Raw genomic sequence first — 15,830 nt, 5'->3', positions numbered from 1 at the left:
TCTTATTTTCAAATAAGGTGCTGCACAACAGATCTTGTATACTTTATAAAACATGGAAAAAAAATCTTGATTATATAAAACAAATAAACAAATAAACAAACAAACAAACAAACAAACAAACAAACAAACAAACAGATACATCTTGTTGTTATTTTTAATACTTAGAGAGGTACTTTTTTCAATAGTAATATATTGCTGTCATAATTTCTTCAAGTTAAACCGGAGTTTACTCAAATTTATCATCAACATAAACTTATTTTTTATGATAAATATAGATTTAAATTTACTGCCCTACCCTAACTATAGGGTTAAATGCACTTTAAAATTTCACAGTAATTAGTCTAAATATTATTATTAAAATTATAATGTGAATTCTTCAGTCCAACTGATTTAGTTTAGACTCTTTAGTCTCAGGCCAGTCCGTTTTTAACATCAAAGTCAGACTAAACTGTAACAGATCGTTTACTGTATTTATGTGCTAAATATATGTAATTCAGTTTGTTATTTCAGTGCAGTTTACTCTAAGAGATAGTTCTCATTCTCATAAACAATGTAGCACTCAATGCTTCATTGCACAGTTATTTTATACTAAACTCTTTCCAACCTCTTAAAAAGGTTTAAGTTCCAAGGTTTATAAGATTCAATAGCCCCGAGACCAGGGCTTTTGTTTCAACATTCATATTCAGAAAACAAGAAGGAAAAATCACAAGTGTGACATTTGTGCCTTAACATCACACCCACTAAATGATTTCCCTCCAACCGAACTAAATGCAATTTATATTTTTCAAGCAGATTCATTACACAGGTTTTACTAAACCACAGCTTTAAGACTAATGGCTCTTTGAACAATGAGAGATATAGAGAGGTTCTGCCAGTGCTTGATTTGCTGTTATGTGATTGCATGCTGTAAGTAGGCCGTTTCTAATTCATAGCCCTGGATACAGAGGTGTCTAGGAAAGAATAGGGATGAATGAAATTATATCAGCTTCCTAAAATAGACATGGACAGCAGTCTATGACTGAATCCATCACACTGCACTTCCATTTTCAGAGGGCTTGAGGCCTTCAGTCATAAAGTTTGCAAAGGCCCCACAAGATCACATGACCTCTAAAAGCTTTCAGGGTCTGCTGGATGATCCTTTCACACACCATAATGAAACCATGAAAATTTATACCACCACCATGGAAGCATTGGACGCATTATGTCAGAGGAAAGCAGCATTGTTACGCCGAGTGAGGTCTTTCAGCTAAGCACTAAAACTTTTACTAGCTGTACAAAAATGACTGAAAGTTCCCAGTGGTGTGAGGTGAACAGCCTGCTGTCTACTGGTCCCTGACCTCCACCACATGAGGACAGGTTTACAGAGTTCAGTGTTGACAGCTCTAAAGACCGTCTGCAGCACATACTCAAGCTAGCGGGAGACAAACAGCGGGATTGAGGAGGGAAAAGTGGAAGAAATAATGCCGCTGGTGTGTTTTATGAGCTGCCAGACTAACACTCTTCTTGCTGGTCGGCTGCTGGCTCACTCACTAGTAATCTTCTTGAAGCCTTGAATTGCCTTTTCCTCAGGTCTTTCCAGAAACATCCCAAATGCTCATGCTATTTTTTTCCAGCCCTCCCAATCCCTTCGCTGTCTCTTTCACAGACTTTATCCAGGCTGGCTTGTTCCGCAAAGGCACCAAAGGCTGGTTTTGTATTGAGGGACAGTTGTGCCTTCAGACTTTCCTGTCACTTGGAACAGTTTCACTTCATCACCCTCAGTCACCAACACTGGAGGGCCATTGTATAACCCATTTGCTGGACAGGATTACCCATGAGGGCTTTAACCCATACTGTACGCACACAATAATTTGACACACAGCTAGAGAGCTTTGAGCTGACATGACCAGCAGGGGAGTAACTAACTAAAAGTAGTGGCGCTACTAACTTAACTAAATCTCTCAGTAGCCTGACAGCAGTTAAGCTCAATATAATAGTGTAACTAATTTAACTGATTCAGTTCTTTTGAGTGATGCATTTATATGAACTTATCTAAACAAATGACTAACAGAGTTCCTGCAAAGATGCCTGCCTAGATTAATATATATATGTATATATATATATATATATATATATATATATATATATATATATATATATATATATATATATATATATATATATATGTTTATTGATGTTCTTTTTCAATATGGATGAATAAAAGTGGAAAATAAATAAATAAATACATAAATAAATATGTGTATGAAAGGGATATGACACTAACACCGGAAACCAACCAACCAAACAAATGTGTTTATGGAGGGAATACAAATTAAACTAACACTGATAATTAACCATTTACCTTTAAAGTGGCAGACACATCCATGCTTCTAAAGCTATAGATTTGGATATTAAAATTTGGATAGTCTGTTAATATATTTCATACATTATCAGAGCTAAGTAAACATAATTATTATATTTTTAGGCATTATTAGCCAAATTAATTAATAGATTATAGGCCTATGTTATGTTATACCCTATTTATTAATTTATCACTGATATTAATCATAAATATATACATAATAGATAATCATATGTTATTCATTTGCTCTGACTACTTTATTATTAAATTATTTGTCCCATTTTTGTCTAAATAATTTAGCTTTATTTTTTTACTTTTTAAAGTTATTTTTTTTAAAAACTTTTTAAATTATTTAGACAAATTTGGGACAAATAATGTAGTCCTAATATAAGCAAATGAATAATAAAAAAAAATAAAAAATAAAAATTTATTCCATCCTGGTGACAGCTGCAGAACTGTCAAAAAAAGACTAAAAATAATTTATAATTATAAACAATCAAATTTAAAATAATATTAATGTGTTCTGTTGCAAGTTTACATAGCCTACTTGAGCATGTTTTCTCATGGTTTACTGTTGAGCTATGAGTTCCTCACTGATTATTTGTGTCCTTGGTGTGTTTTTATTTTTTTATTTTTTTTGGCAGTGGCTATTTGCACTAAGTGTAAATAGCGATAGAGGCTATTTACAATAAGTGTAAATAGCAATTAGTTGCTATTTACACTAAGTGAAAATAGCATATTTTCTTAGCGATGGATGCTATTTACACCAAGTGCAAATAGCAGCATTTTTTTGTGATATGCTATTTACACTAAGTGCAAATAGCTATAGATTCTATTTATGTTAAAATAGCAAGATTTTCTGCTATTTATACTATTTATTGCAAATAGTGGCAATTCTCTGCACCTCAGTATTGTAGTACATTATAAAACAGTATGCAATAATAATTTATTGAGTGTAAATTTTAATTCAAATTATTAATTGGATGCCACCTCATTTGAACAATAAAGCACTCCCTTCACCTACCCTTACCCTACCCGGTAATTTATTTTCAACTTTTTGATTATTTACTTCATTTTCATTAAAAACGAATGCTTTTCTGATGTGATTTGAAATTTGAAAAGGGAGGAAAAAGTTTGCCAAAAGGAGAATTTGACCCTGGGTCGATCACGTCAAAATAAGTATGACACGTTTGACCATCTGTGCCACTGGAACTGATGGTTATTGATTGTCTTTCTAATGTTGAATAGCCAAATCACACGTTGGTGGGTGGAGTTAGTGTATATAGCTTCTGCCAACAAGGTGGGCTATTTGCACTTAGTGCAAATAGACACTCCTTTTTTTTTTTTTTTTTTTTGGTATGTGTGTGTGTGGGGGGGGGGGTTGTCATGAGTGGGTGTTCCCTATTTTAATTTTACTTTACTCCAAATGAACTTACCTGTTTTAAATACTAACGTGTTTGTTTATGTCCTTGATTTTCACCATTGACTTAATTTTGCAGACCGTTTAGACTGATGTCTTCTTTGTGCCGATGCGGCAGACTTGTCACAGGACACGCGGTCCTAATAACGATGTGAATATATATGAAACAGCTGTATTAAATATTTTAATATTTGACATGTTAGTTTATCAGTATGTTTGAAAGTATATTATTTAGATTAGTGGTGCTTCCAGAGTCTCTCTCTTGCGTGTGCACGCTAGTGCGCATTTATAACACCAAATAGTTATGAAATAGCCTATGACAAGTACAGAGAGTCTCTCTCTTGCCACCACCCACCCATGCACGATAATATTGTGTATCGGCAATCTCACAGGCTGATGATATGACGATATGAAAAATGACCATATCGCCCAACACTAATAGGCATGCTAATAAGCAACTAGTTAATGGTTAGAATTGGTCCCTATATTAAAGTGTTTCCCAAAATGCAAGTTATGACATAAAGCAATAAAAGCAAAAAGATATTATCAAAATTACTTAAAATATAAATGATCTAAATATCCTAAACCTCCAACTAATTGATATACAGCATCTCAAAACTCATCAATCTGCACTTTGATATCTTTATAAAAAAAAAAAAAAAGAAAAGAAAAGAAAAAGAAAACATAGACTTCCTTGTTCAACCAGTTTCACCACATTGATCATATTGGTTTGGCTGGTGAACTGCACCAGAGGAGCACCAGCCAGAAAACATCCATGATGTCCTTTAAATGTAAGAACAGTACAATACATACGTTACTGTTCATTAACAAAACAACCCCAGACAGGAGGCTCTTAAGTACCTCTCTGATACCCCTCCTAAGAGACTGGGTAGAACAGAGCTAATGAAAAGGCTTCAGGCCCAGAAATGAACTATTGTTGTCCAAGTATACCTTCCCCTCATGCTGTATGTGTGTGACTACAAAATCCCACCTCACATTTCAAATAAAGACCACTCTCTCTAACCTTAGAGCCTTTACCTCATTTTGCCTGGTTCTGTCTCTCTTAAGGAACTCTTCAGATTGGCCTCGAAGGAACACGCTGCTGCAAAGCCAAACCAAGAGCTCCCCTATCACACATGTACAGGGCCAGTCCCTGAAGAACGGTGGACGAGGAAAGACCACTAACTGCCTGAGAGGAGCAAGAAAGCTTTAGCAGAAACCCAGGTCATTTAACAAATCAGGAATGAATGCAATGGGGCACTGGGAAAACGGGCCTCATGGGATTAAAAGCTCTGCAGCTATCTGAAATAAGCTGATAGCTGAGGGAATATATAACACCATGAGGAAATTAGATGATACTTAACAGCCATTACTTGAGGAGGCATAGGCTTCAATCTCCTAAAAAATATTGGGTCGGGATCTATGATCAGAAGACCACCTGAATAGAATATTGTATAAATAACTGCCAGTCATATTTACCACCAAATCCCCATGAACAAGGCTCAAGTACCCTTCTCTGACCAGAATTTTAACTCATTATACTGGATATCATTTTGCATGATCATTAATGTTGTTCAAGTGGCCATTATGATAATGATTCACTTTTAAACTGTTCTTGTACTTATACATTGCTGATCATTGTTGCATAAAAACATAAAAAATCAAATTAATGTTAAAAAATAACAATGATAAAGTGAAATAAAATAAAAAAAATAATAAAAATGCATCTATTTAATTTTAAATATAAATGTTAAATAAATGTAACAATACAATAAATGTTATAATAAAAATAGTATATATATTTAAATAAAATAAAAAATAAAATAAAATACTGTGAGTGAACCGCAGCTGCACTAAGTAGCTCAGATGCTTGAGCATTTAAATAAATAACACCCCCCCCCCCCCAAAAAAAAACTAACAGCAAATTATATGCACATAAAATCTAGATTACAAAGGTCAGTATCAATTGCAGTCTTTGTGTGGCAGAATTTCATTATGAAGCATGAAATATCATCCTCAAGTCATATGACAAATTGACTAAGCTTGCATGTCCCATTTACTTTCTTTTCTTAAAGAGTTAGTTAAAACTAATGACAGCAGATTTAAGTCATAATTACTGTTTTAATTACTTTCATAATTAAAGTTTTTCTAGGTTTAACACAGGAAATCTGAAACTGTGTAACATTCTAAAATACAGTACTCTCTGGGGTATACCATGGGAATGACTATGCTGTTAGATGCTTGGTTAAAACAGGAATGAGATTTGACGGAATTCTCCATATGCTTTGGCCCAGTATATAAACAATTTTATGAGGCAATGATATATGAAAGATGGCATCTTGGTAAATTTACTGTACCTAATGGCTTAACCATTGCTTTCCAGCTTCCCCATTGTGACTTGAAAATATAAAGGAAATGCATTATCAACTCCCACCCCTAGCGCTGATCTGTATTATGGCAGAACTCTGTAACACTGTGTCTACACCGGAAGCCAGCGACCTAACAAAATAAAATAGAACCTATTTCTACCTGCGGCATTGCGCGGCGCGACACGACAACTGTTGCGACCGGTGTAGACACAGTGTAAGTCTGGCTCTTTAGAAGCCATTGTTAAGCAGCTTAGAGCAGATCAAATTCTATCCAGCATTGCCTGCATGTTTCTCTGTTTTAGGCAGAGAATCAAACATCTAATATAGTCCCAGAGGATAAAAAAGCCACATTTTAACTAGCTATGTCCAAATTACATAGAGCAATATCTGCCTCTTTCCTTCTGATACTGTCTTGCCATCTCTTCCTGCACTTTTTCTCCTCTCTCTATTTCCACCCTCTAGTTGCTTTTGATGTTGAACTTGTTCGGATTAAATCCGACAGACTGAAGGCGCAGCTGGAGAGGAAAGGTCCAGTTGTGCTGTTGTGTGCATTACGGCAAAGCCTTTCTAGGAACCAATAACCAGGCTTGGTTCTCTTATCTCTGTCATACAGAGTTTGGTGAAGGCTATTTGACCCAATCCATGTTTGCAAAAGCCAGGTTAGAAAACTAGATATTTTGTTTATAAAACTGTATGCAAGTTACAACAAAAGTCAAATGTAGCAGAGGGTTTGTAATGCAATGGGAATTAAAAAAAAAAAAAACTGTTTAAAAGTGACAGCAAAGACATTTGAAATGTTACAGAAGATTTCTATTTCAAATAAATAATGTTCTTTTGACATTCTGTTCATCTAAGAATCCTGATAAAAAAAATAATAATAAATAAATAAATAAAGCACTGTTTCTGCAAAAATAATAAGCAGTACAACTGTTTTTAACATAAGAAATGTTTCTTGAGCAGCAAATCAGCATATTAGAATGATTTCTGAAGGATCGTGTGACACTGAAAACTGGAGTAATGACTGCTGAAAACTCAGCTCCGCATAACAGGAATAAATTACATTTTTAAAATATATTAAAATAGAAAATATATATTTAAAAAGTGTAATAATGTTTCACAATATTACTGTTTTTACTATGTATTTGATCAAATAAATGCAGCCTTGGTGAGCATAAGAGATTTCCTAAATGAGACACCTTAAAATGACAAGTCAGTCTTATTTACTCGCACTCAAGTTGTTTCAAGCTGCGTGATTTTTTCTTCCTCTTCTGTTGATCATAAAATAAGATATTTTGAAGAATAAGTGAAGAGTTCAGATGCAAAATCCTCTAAGTGCTATTTGAAACGTTCTTCTAAAATTAGCATTTCTCTCAGGCTCCATATGTTTATGTCCATTTGTTTCACTTTTATGGCAATGAAAAGAACCCATTCATTGCCATTACAGTTAAATTACTGAACCTACACATAGGAGCCTGATAAAAATGCTAATTTTAAAAGAACACTTAGAGGATTTTGCATCTGAACTCTTCATGTGTAACAAAAGAGTTGTTGGTCCCCATTTGTTCATCTTCATTTATGAACAGCAGACGAAAGAAATTCATACAGGTCTGGAACAATTTGATGGTGATTAAACCATGACAAAATTTTCATTTTGGGGTGAAATATCCATTTAATGTTTCAAATAATAATAATAATAATGATAATAATAATAATAATAATAATAATAATAATAATAATAATAATAATAATAATAATAATAATAATAAATATTACTGATCCCAAACTTTTTGTACTGTAAGTTTGCTCCTGGGCTCCAAGGTTACAATGAAACTAACTGTTGTGTAAAATCTTAATGGTAAACCCTTGCACTGCTAATGAGAACACTATGATTTTATGAAGACCAGAATAACACACTATTACATGCATGCAATGTTTTGTATTTTTTGCTCTTCCAAGGTTCCCACATTCGTTAAGGCTGCTCTGTGCCAAAATTCTGTGTAAAGAAGCAATGCTGCATAGAAGCTAGACTGAATTATGCCTGCTCTGACCCACCTCAGCCCCTAGTATCAAAGTATCATCAGTTATCATAACTTTATCTGACCTCTGAGCAGCATTTAACAGTCTGTGTAAAGACACATAAATACCACCTCAGAAGCACTTCTGTGCCACCATTGTAGTGCAAATTTGGTATAAAACTAGATATGAATAAAAATTAGATATCCATTCACTAAGCTAATAAAAAAAAAAAAATGCTTTAAAAGAGGTTACAATTGAGTTTAGACTTGTGGGTTGGGTTAGGAGCAACAGATCTTTTGCAAAATTGTTCAGCTTTGCAATATCATTCTAATCATTCCAAACATTCCAAGGAGGCAAAAGTCCTTAAAACTGGCGCATGTGATTTAATTAGTGTTCATGTAAAGTATGTAAAGTTTGGTTCTAGTACACATACTTTACATTTTCATATGTTTGAAAAGACAGTATCTTAAATGCAAAACATTTTACAAATAAACGTTAGAGACTTACAAATATAAACAATTCATTTGAAGTTCTTAGAATGTTATATGCAAGATTTTTTTATTTTTTATTTTATTGTATTTGCAATACTTTATTGTTTAGTTTCTGTATTTTAGTATCTCTCACCTATATTTCATTAATAAATAACTTTCTATTAAAAACATGTATTATATAAACTAAAAGTTTGCCATTATTTTCTTATAAATGAGAGTCCTGCTATGGAATCATTAAACTCAGCTCGCAAAGTTTCTCTAGACGTCAGAAGATATGTATTTCTCTAAAGCTGTCTATGCGGTAAGTAAAAGGATTTACATTTAAGATGCTGTCAGTATCATGGTATTGTACGTTTGAGTGTCTTTCCAGTAAACTTTATGTGCAAATACCCACAAACACTAAGAAGGCATCTATTTCCATCTCAATGCAATATTAAAATGACTATAAATAAAGCATTTCATTTGTAAATAAATAAATATTTCAGTGCTGAGGTTTAATAGAACAAATATTATGCAAAACCATCTTACCAATCTGACTTATTTGAATTTATGGCCCTGGAGATTCTGTTCTTTTAACAGTAACAATAACAATCATAAGCAGTGTGTTGACCCTGTTTTGCAGTTGTCTGAAATTAGATATTATATTAAGTGGTCAGTTCTTTGAGGTCAGCTGAGGAGACTGGCAGCGGTTCTCTGGCAGGGTGTTGGTAATGTGTAATCTTGCTCTAACAATAGCCTTTAAAACATAAGAACAGCATACGAACACACAGAGGTGTGTTCCATGCTCTTCTCCTCTGTCCACTGGATCAGCCTGCACTGAGACAAATAGCTTGATTGGCTGAAGCCAGCTGCTGTGCTGTCTAAAGCTGTGTGCTGTGTGAGCATAAGCCCGAATCCTTCCAGTAAAGACTCCACGACGGGAGATCGCCAACCAGCAATGGAAGGATGATCTTGGGATACAAAGGCTAGAAATCCTAGGGATTGATAACAGTCTGCTGGCTGAAAGCGCAAAGACAGTGTGATCCCACAGCTCCATCTGACAACTTCAGTCTTTAGGGATTTAAATCTGAGGGCCAGAGGTACTATAAAGTCAGTGTATTAAATGTTCTGTGGGTTCATACAACTGATCACTGATATCGCTGCAGTCCCGAGCCTTCAATCTTCTTTAAAGATTTGTTTTCAATTAATATCCATGATAATTAAACACTCAGCTACATGATTTTCCAGACTGCTACCAAGCAAGTTTATGATTTTAGCAAACATTTTAGTGGAAAAAAACATTGTCACCTAAAAGTTTGCAAGCTTGAAAACTAAACGGACACTATAAATGTACACTAAAAAACCAAAACTCAATGAAATGATAGAAAATTACTTTTTGTTCTTTCAAACAACATTAAATGATAAAATGTTTTGTGTATAAAAGAGATAACATGAAAATAAACGAATGGCTTACCTTGAACATTAAAAAAACATTAAAAACATGCAGTCAACAAATAATATATATATATATATATATATATATATATATATATATATATATATATATATATATATATATATATATATATATATATATATATATATACTTTCAAACAACATTAAATGATAAAATGTTTTGTGTATAAAAGAGATAACATGAAAATAAACGAATGTATTAATATATTAAACTGAAATTAAAAATCTAAATATAAAAACCAGTGTACAAAAATTCAGTTCTAATTAACTGGAAATTTTCACTTTTTTATTTATTTATTTTTATTTTTATTTTTTTACAATAGTTAGAAGTAGCATTAACAGATTTGGAGTTCAATAGCTGCCAAATATATTAAGCAGACACAGATATATTAATGCATCACAGTTTGATAAATTATGTTGTAATAGGTTCTTAAAATAGATTCTAGCATTTACCAACAGTGACATTCAGCAGAATAAAGTGGGTTTATGTGGCAATTTAAACTCAGAGGTGAATTGTGGTCCATTTTTCTTTTATCTGAAGGGTCTGACGGATGAGATGTCTGTCAATGCATTGTCTTAATGTGACTTTAGATTTTTCAATCCAACACACTGCCGTTCACCTGCTCCTGACTGTCTTAGTGGCCAAGCCACAGACCACACCATGACCATATGGCCTGGTATGAGAGGCCAAAGCAGGAGAAAGAGAACAGGAGAAAGAGACTAATAAGACTGGGGTGAAATATATATATATTGCTCCTGACTGTCTTAGATATATATATATATATATATATATATATATAGGAGAAAGAGACTAATAAGACTGGGGTGAATATTGCACACAAAACTAGAAAGCACTTCCTCAGTGTGGAAAACTCTGTTGGTTGAAGATTAAATAATCACAGTAAGTTACTAATAACACTTTTACTATATATTCATAAGCAGAACTGTCAAAAAGAATACACAAGCAGCATAAAAAGTATCACTAAAAATATCAATTTATGTCCAAGTCATATAATAGTTTTATACAATGAACAGACTGAATTGGCTGAAGTGTTCATTCATTGATAATCGTAAATAAAGTGGTTATTACTTAAGTCAGTGAGCTGAACTCAAGAACTGAATAAACCCATGAACAATTCACAAACAAATTTCTGTAAAAATGTAAAAATAACTTGTTTCAATTTAATGTGTCCTTGCTAAATACAATTACAATTTTTTTTAGAAATAAAATAAAATAAATAAAATCTTACTGACCCCCAAACTTTGGAACAGTAGTGTATATTGTTACTTTTCTGAAAAAAACATTGGTGGTCTGTTCATCACATGAGGCTATCATGTGGCAACAGTGGAATTGGAAAATAGGCTGCATGTCATTTCCACGACACTTTAATGGTGCTTTTGTGTCATTTTGGAGCTTGACAGCAGAACAAATTGAGTGGAAACCTGTAGTGGATCATGAAATTTGGCAAGAGTCAAAAAAGGCTTAACACACACAATCACATGCTAAGACAGCATCCCCACCAACTGCTGATTTCATTTACAGGGATGTTTCAAATCATTTTTTAATTTGTGTTGCAAAAAAACAACAACAACAACAACAACAAAAACAAACAAAACAAACCAAAACAAAAAAATAGCATGAAATTTAATCAAAACTTTGATTGTTAGAAAATTCCAGGGATTATTCACACGTCTCTTAATAAAAACATTCCCTTAACGTCATTACCCAATTATAAGCTCATGATTCAGGACCCTTAGAGACAAAGAGGTAAAAGTGTTCACACTAAAGGGCTTGAAGGCATATCCCTTATTACAGTGAAAACACACTGACTGTTCCTCACAGACATATGCGCTTTTAGTCAGGTTCAGTGCTTTTCCTCATGAGAATGCCCTGGTGATGATATTCTGCTCGCAATGAAACTTCAACACTGCTAGTTAACGAAATGCTTCATCACTATCCCCCTACATTTAAAATGCTCAGCCCATCCTTCCAGTCTACTTTTCTGAAACCAGCAAGTGACTCATGGGTGCTAATTTGGAAGGGTTCAAGAAAACAACTCTCCCCATCTATCTTGGGTTGGCTTAAATGGCCAGGAAGATGGACGAGGGTGGGTGTCATTTTTTTTTTTTTTCACAGTGATGATGATGCATCTTCATTTGCCCACAGAAAGCACGCTCCTGTCTCTTCATCTGCTTTAATGACTGGTCTGGTTGGCGAGGATGGCTCATATGCACATGCCGTAGTGTATGTGTGATTAGCTCGCTCTAATGCTGAATGTGTGTGAGTATGTGTTTGATTAGTTGCGCGTAATTAGCATGCAGAAGCTTTGGCGTGGGTGACAATAAACAGTGCATGCTTGTGAGCATGCAATTTGGTTTTTAACCTCCTCTGAATGAGTGTCAACTGATTGGTTGCCTGATTGAACGGTATAGCACTGCGGTTTTCTGCTATGTGATTGGTGGAGGGAGAGATCGTAGCGCCGTTTCAGGGGGTCATATGATGCTTTTTTAAAGGTCATTATTTTGTGCATTTTGTGTAATAGAATATGTTGACATGCATTATTTTTCAAATACTGTACATTATTGTAGGTCCTCTATGCCCCGCCTCTCTCAAACACGTAATTTTCTACAAAGTCCCTCCTGACAAGCGCAGTCTGCTCTGATTGGCAAACTGACCCAGTGCATTGTGATTGGCCGAACACCGCAAGCACTCGTCAGAAATGTAACGCCCCTTTCCATAATCATGTGCTTCATCTTTCAAAAAAAATGTAAAGACAGTAAATAATGTCCTTAGTTTTACCATCAGTTCAAGCCTGAAAGGGGAACAGAGTCGCGTGACATACACAGCGATGAAGCTCCTATGTGTTTGCAGTACACAAGCCATGGACGGTTAGGACAGCTTGTGTTTTTATTTTTCTCTTTATCTGTTTCACACACACACTCACACACACACACACACACACACACACACACACACACACACACACACACACACACACAACATGCAAAACTCCGCATCTGAACAGTCAATAGCAAGTACATAAACTAATAACAAAACATACTTACAGTAGCTGATTCAGAAGCACCAGATTGTTGTAACAAAGTCAGAATTACCTTCTCTCCTAGGTTCACGAAATGGTCATCCATAAAATGCGTTGCTGTTCTGTTGTAAGTAATCTTAAAGATTCCTAAATGCATCTACTTTTGGAAGGCCAAATAAAGTGCTTTTGCTTTCGTCTAGATACACACAACATCTCCCTGATATGGCTGCTTCAACACTAACTGCGGTTACTGAAACCACGCCTTCTTTCTTTGCTTGAACATTTGGGTGGCATTACGCCAATCTTCCCACATAGTGACGTAGATATGTGGGGGCATGTTTAAATAAGCCGTTTTAGGGGGGCGTGGCAGAGTCTTAACTTTGATAAAGAATATCTCTTTGGTTTTGAGACTTTAGTCTTTGCTACTTCACAGATCTTATCTATGCACGATCAGCTTGTAACACTCTGAAGAGAAAGGAAAACTTTAAATCACATCATATGACACCTTTAATTAAATTGACATTAATTAATGACCACTGCGACCCATAACCATGAAGATCATAAATTACTTGCAGGGCAAAAATGTGCGCAATGACGATGACCTCATTTTTTTGTTTTTGTTTTTAAGTCTGTCAGCGCCAATAACATTAGTGTTTTGGGACTGCTTTATTAAAATGTATTGTTTGAAACACTCTAAAGAGCCTTAAAGGGACAGCACCCTTTGTCTTGTGCTCTTGGTGGTTTTCAAATGCTAGTAGACATATGGGGTTACGCAAAATAATGTGAACAGCTGGAAAATAGCCAATATTTTTGGCCACAGTGATTTAATAATATTCAAATCAGGTGATTTGTAAGGCTAAAACAGATGTTGAAGTTCATCTTGGTACTCCAAGTGTCCAGGTTTTATGATCATGGCACCATAGTTTTGCCATTTTAGCACTGGTGTCTATGATTAATGTTTTATCAGTTGCATCTCTCTCATAGATGTTGGCTTTGTAAAGTTCTCTGTTGTTGGATTTTGTGGAAACGGGGTGTTCAAGTGTTCAAGTGAATATTAAGGTTTGCTGTAGTACAGTTCTGTGTTATTTGGAAACAGTCCTACTTAATGTTTGAAAGTCCCTAACATTCACTTTTGGTTTCTGCTCACTATTCTTCTTTGATAATGAAGTCTTGCCATACTTTGTGTCCACAGCCAATCATAAAGTCTGCTTCTTAAAACAACCCACAATTGCTGTTAAGGTTACAGAAGCTCCTGCTTAAAAAGGCTTCTATGATGTGTGTTTTTTGGAAGTCACCCATTTCACCCACGGCTTTATGCTACACACAGCTGTAAACAATAAACAATATGTAAAGCAATATAGTTGATGAAAATATCAATAAAAGATGATTGCAATATATATATATATATATATATATATATATATATATATATATATATTCCACTGTTACCTCCACAAATGATATCAGCCCCTATTATAATGGGTGTTCACATTTTTTTTTTTCGTCGTACTTTGCTTTTTCCACATATCTGTTCACACCCTGAGGCACTTTTTAATACAATACGTGTTGATTACAAGCAATAAGCAGAACTTTGAAATATGCTCTTTGGACAGCTAATAATTCAGGTTTCAAGAACAATAACCTCCACTAACACTATAAATAATCATTGAAGGATTTTATAAAATAAAAAGAGAAGATGATAATTAGCCCTGATGATATGAAGTACTGATAATCTAGCACTACATGAAATAGTCATTTTGATTCTGTGAATGAGTGCTTGAAGCTCAGCTTGGCATGTGAATTCACAACTAATTCACGCCTGGCTGGTAATGGACATAGCAAATTATGAATCTAGCATCAAGCCCCATTATCATGGGACCGCACTGATGGCAGATGAAAGAGAACTTCATTATACCCGACTAACACCACAGGAACTCTGTTGATGTTCATACTGGAAACTATTCATGGAATTGCAGCAGTGATCAGTGTTTCCTACAGGATTTAGTCTTGGCATTTATATTTGGGAAGGGTGGTATCAATGCCTTCTCCCCTCCCACCAACCTACTGAGCCTAACAGTTAACAAAAAAAGGACCATTTTATGACCCCAAACACACACATTATTTTTGTGCTATAATATTCATGTACACTAGACCATATTGCAATCTGATTAAGTGTACAACACTACTTTTCATAAATTCATCCTAAATTTCAAAATTACACAACATTCCTCGATATACTATAAATTCCACTTTTATGACTGGGTCCATGTTTTCCACATCACAGAAATCATTAATAGTAGGGATTTTTTAGTGACTCTTTTTGCATATTACATTGATACACCAGTAGGTGGCAACAAAAGATTTCAAAAATACAGATTCATTCAAGAATGAAACAAATGGTTGGCTGCATCTGAATATACTTCCCTACTAAATAGTAAGCGAAAAACAGTATGTAAAAGAGTTCTGTGCCCACACAGTATCTGCTCAGAGAGTATGTGGCTTGGATGCATCCATACAGCAGCCTTTATGAATGAGTCATTGAATCATTTCAGAATCAGAATTAGAAAGAGCTTTATTGCCAAGTGTGCTTACAAACAAGGAAGTTGTCTTGGTGACAGAAGCATCCAGTGCACAGACAGGGTGACAAGATATGCTATACACAAATTATGCAAGGGAATGTGGATAAAAGTATGTCAT

General features: G+C 34.6%; 1 protein-coding gene across 1 annotated transcript in view; it reads right to left on the bottom strand.

Annotated features, from left to right (window-relative positions):
* LOC109101841 (corticotropin-releasing factor receptor 1) overlaps window positions 1-15,830 on the bottom strand; it is a 116,743-nt gene that overhangs the window by 84,558 nt on the left and 16,355 nt on the right. The window lies entirely within an intron of this gene.

Source organism: Cyprinus carpio, chromosome A3 (genome assembly GCF_018340385.1).
Source record: "Cyprinus carpio isolate SPL01 chromosome A3, ASM1834038v1, whole genome shotgun sequence".
Taxonomy (NCBI): domain Eukaryota; kingdom Metazoa; phylum Chordata; class Actinopteri; order Cypriniformes; family Cyprinidae; genus Cyprinus; species Cyprinus carpio.
The sequence above is the reverse complement of the archived record's forward strand: the minus strand, read 5'-3'. Positions and strand labels throughout refer to the sequence as shown.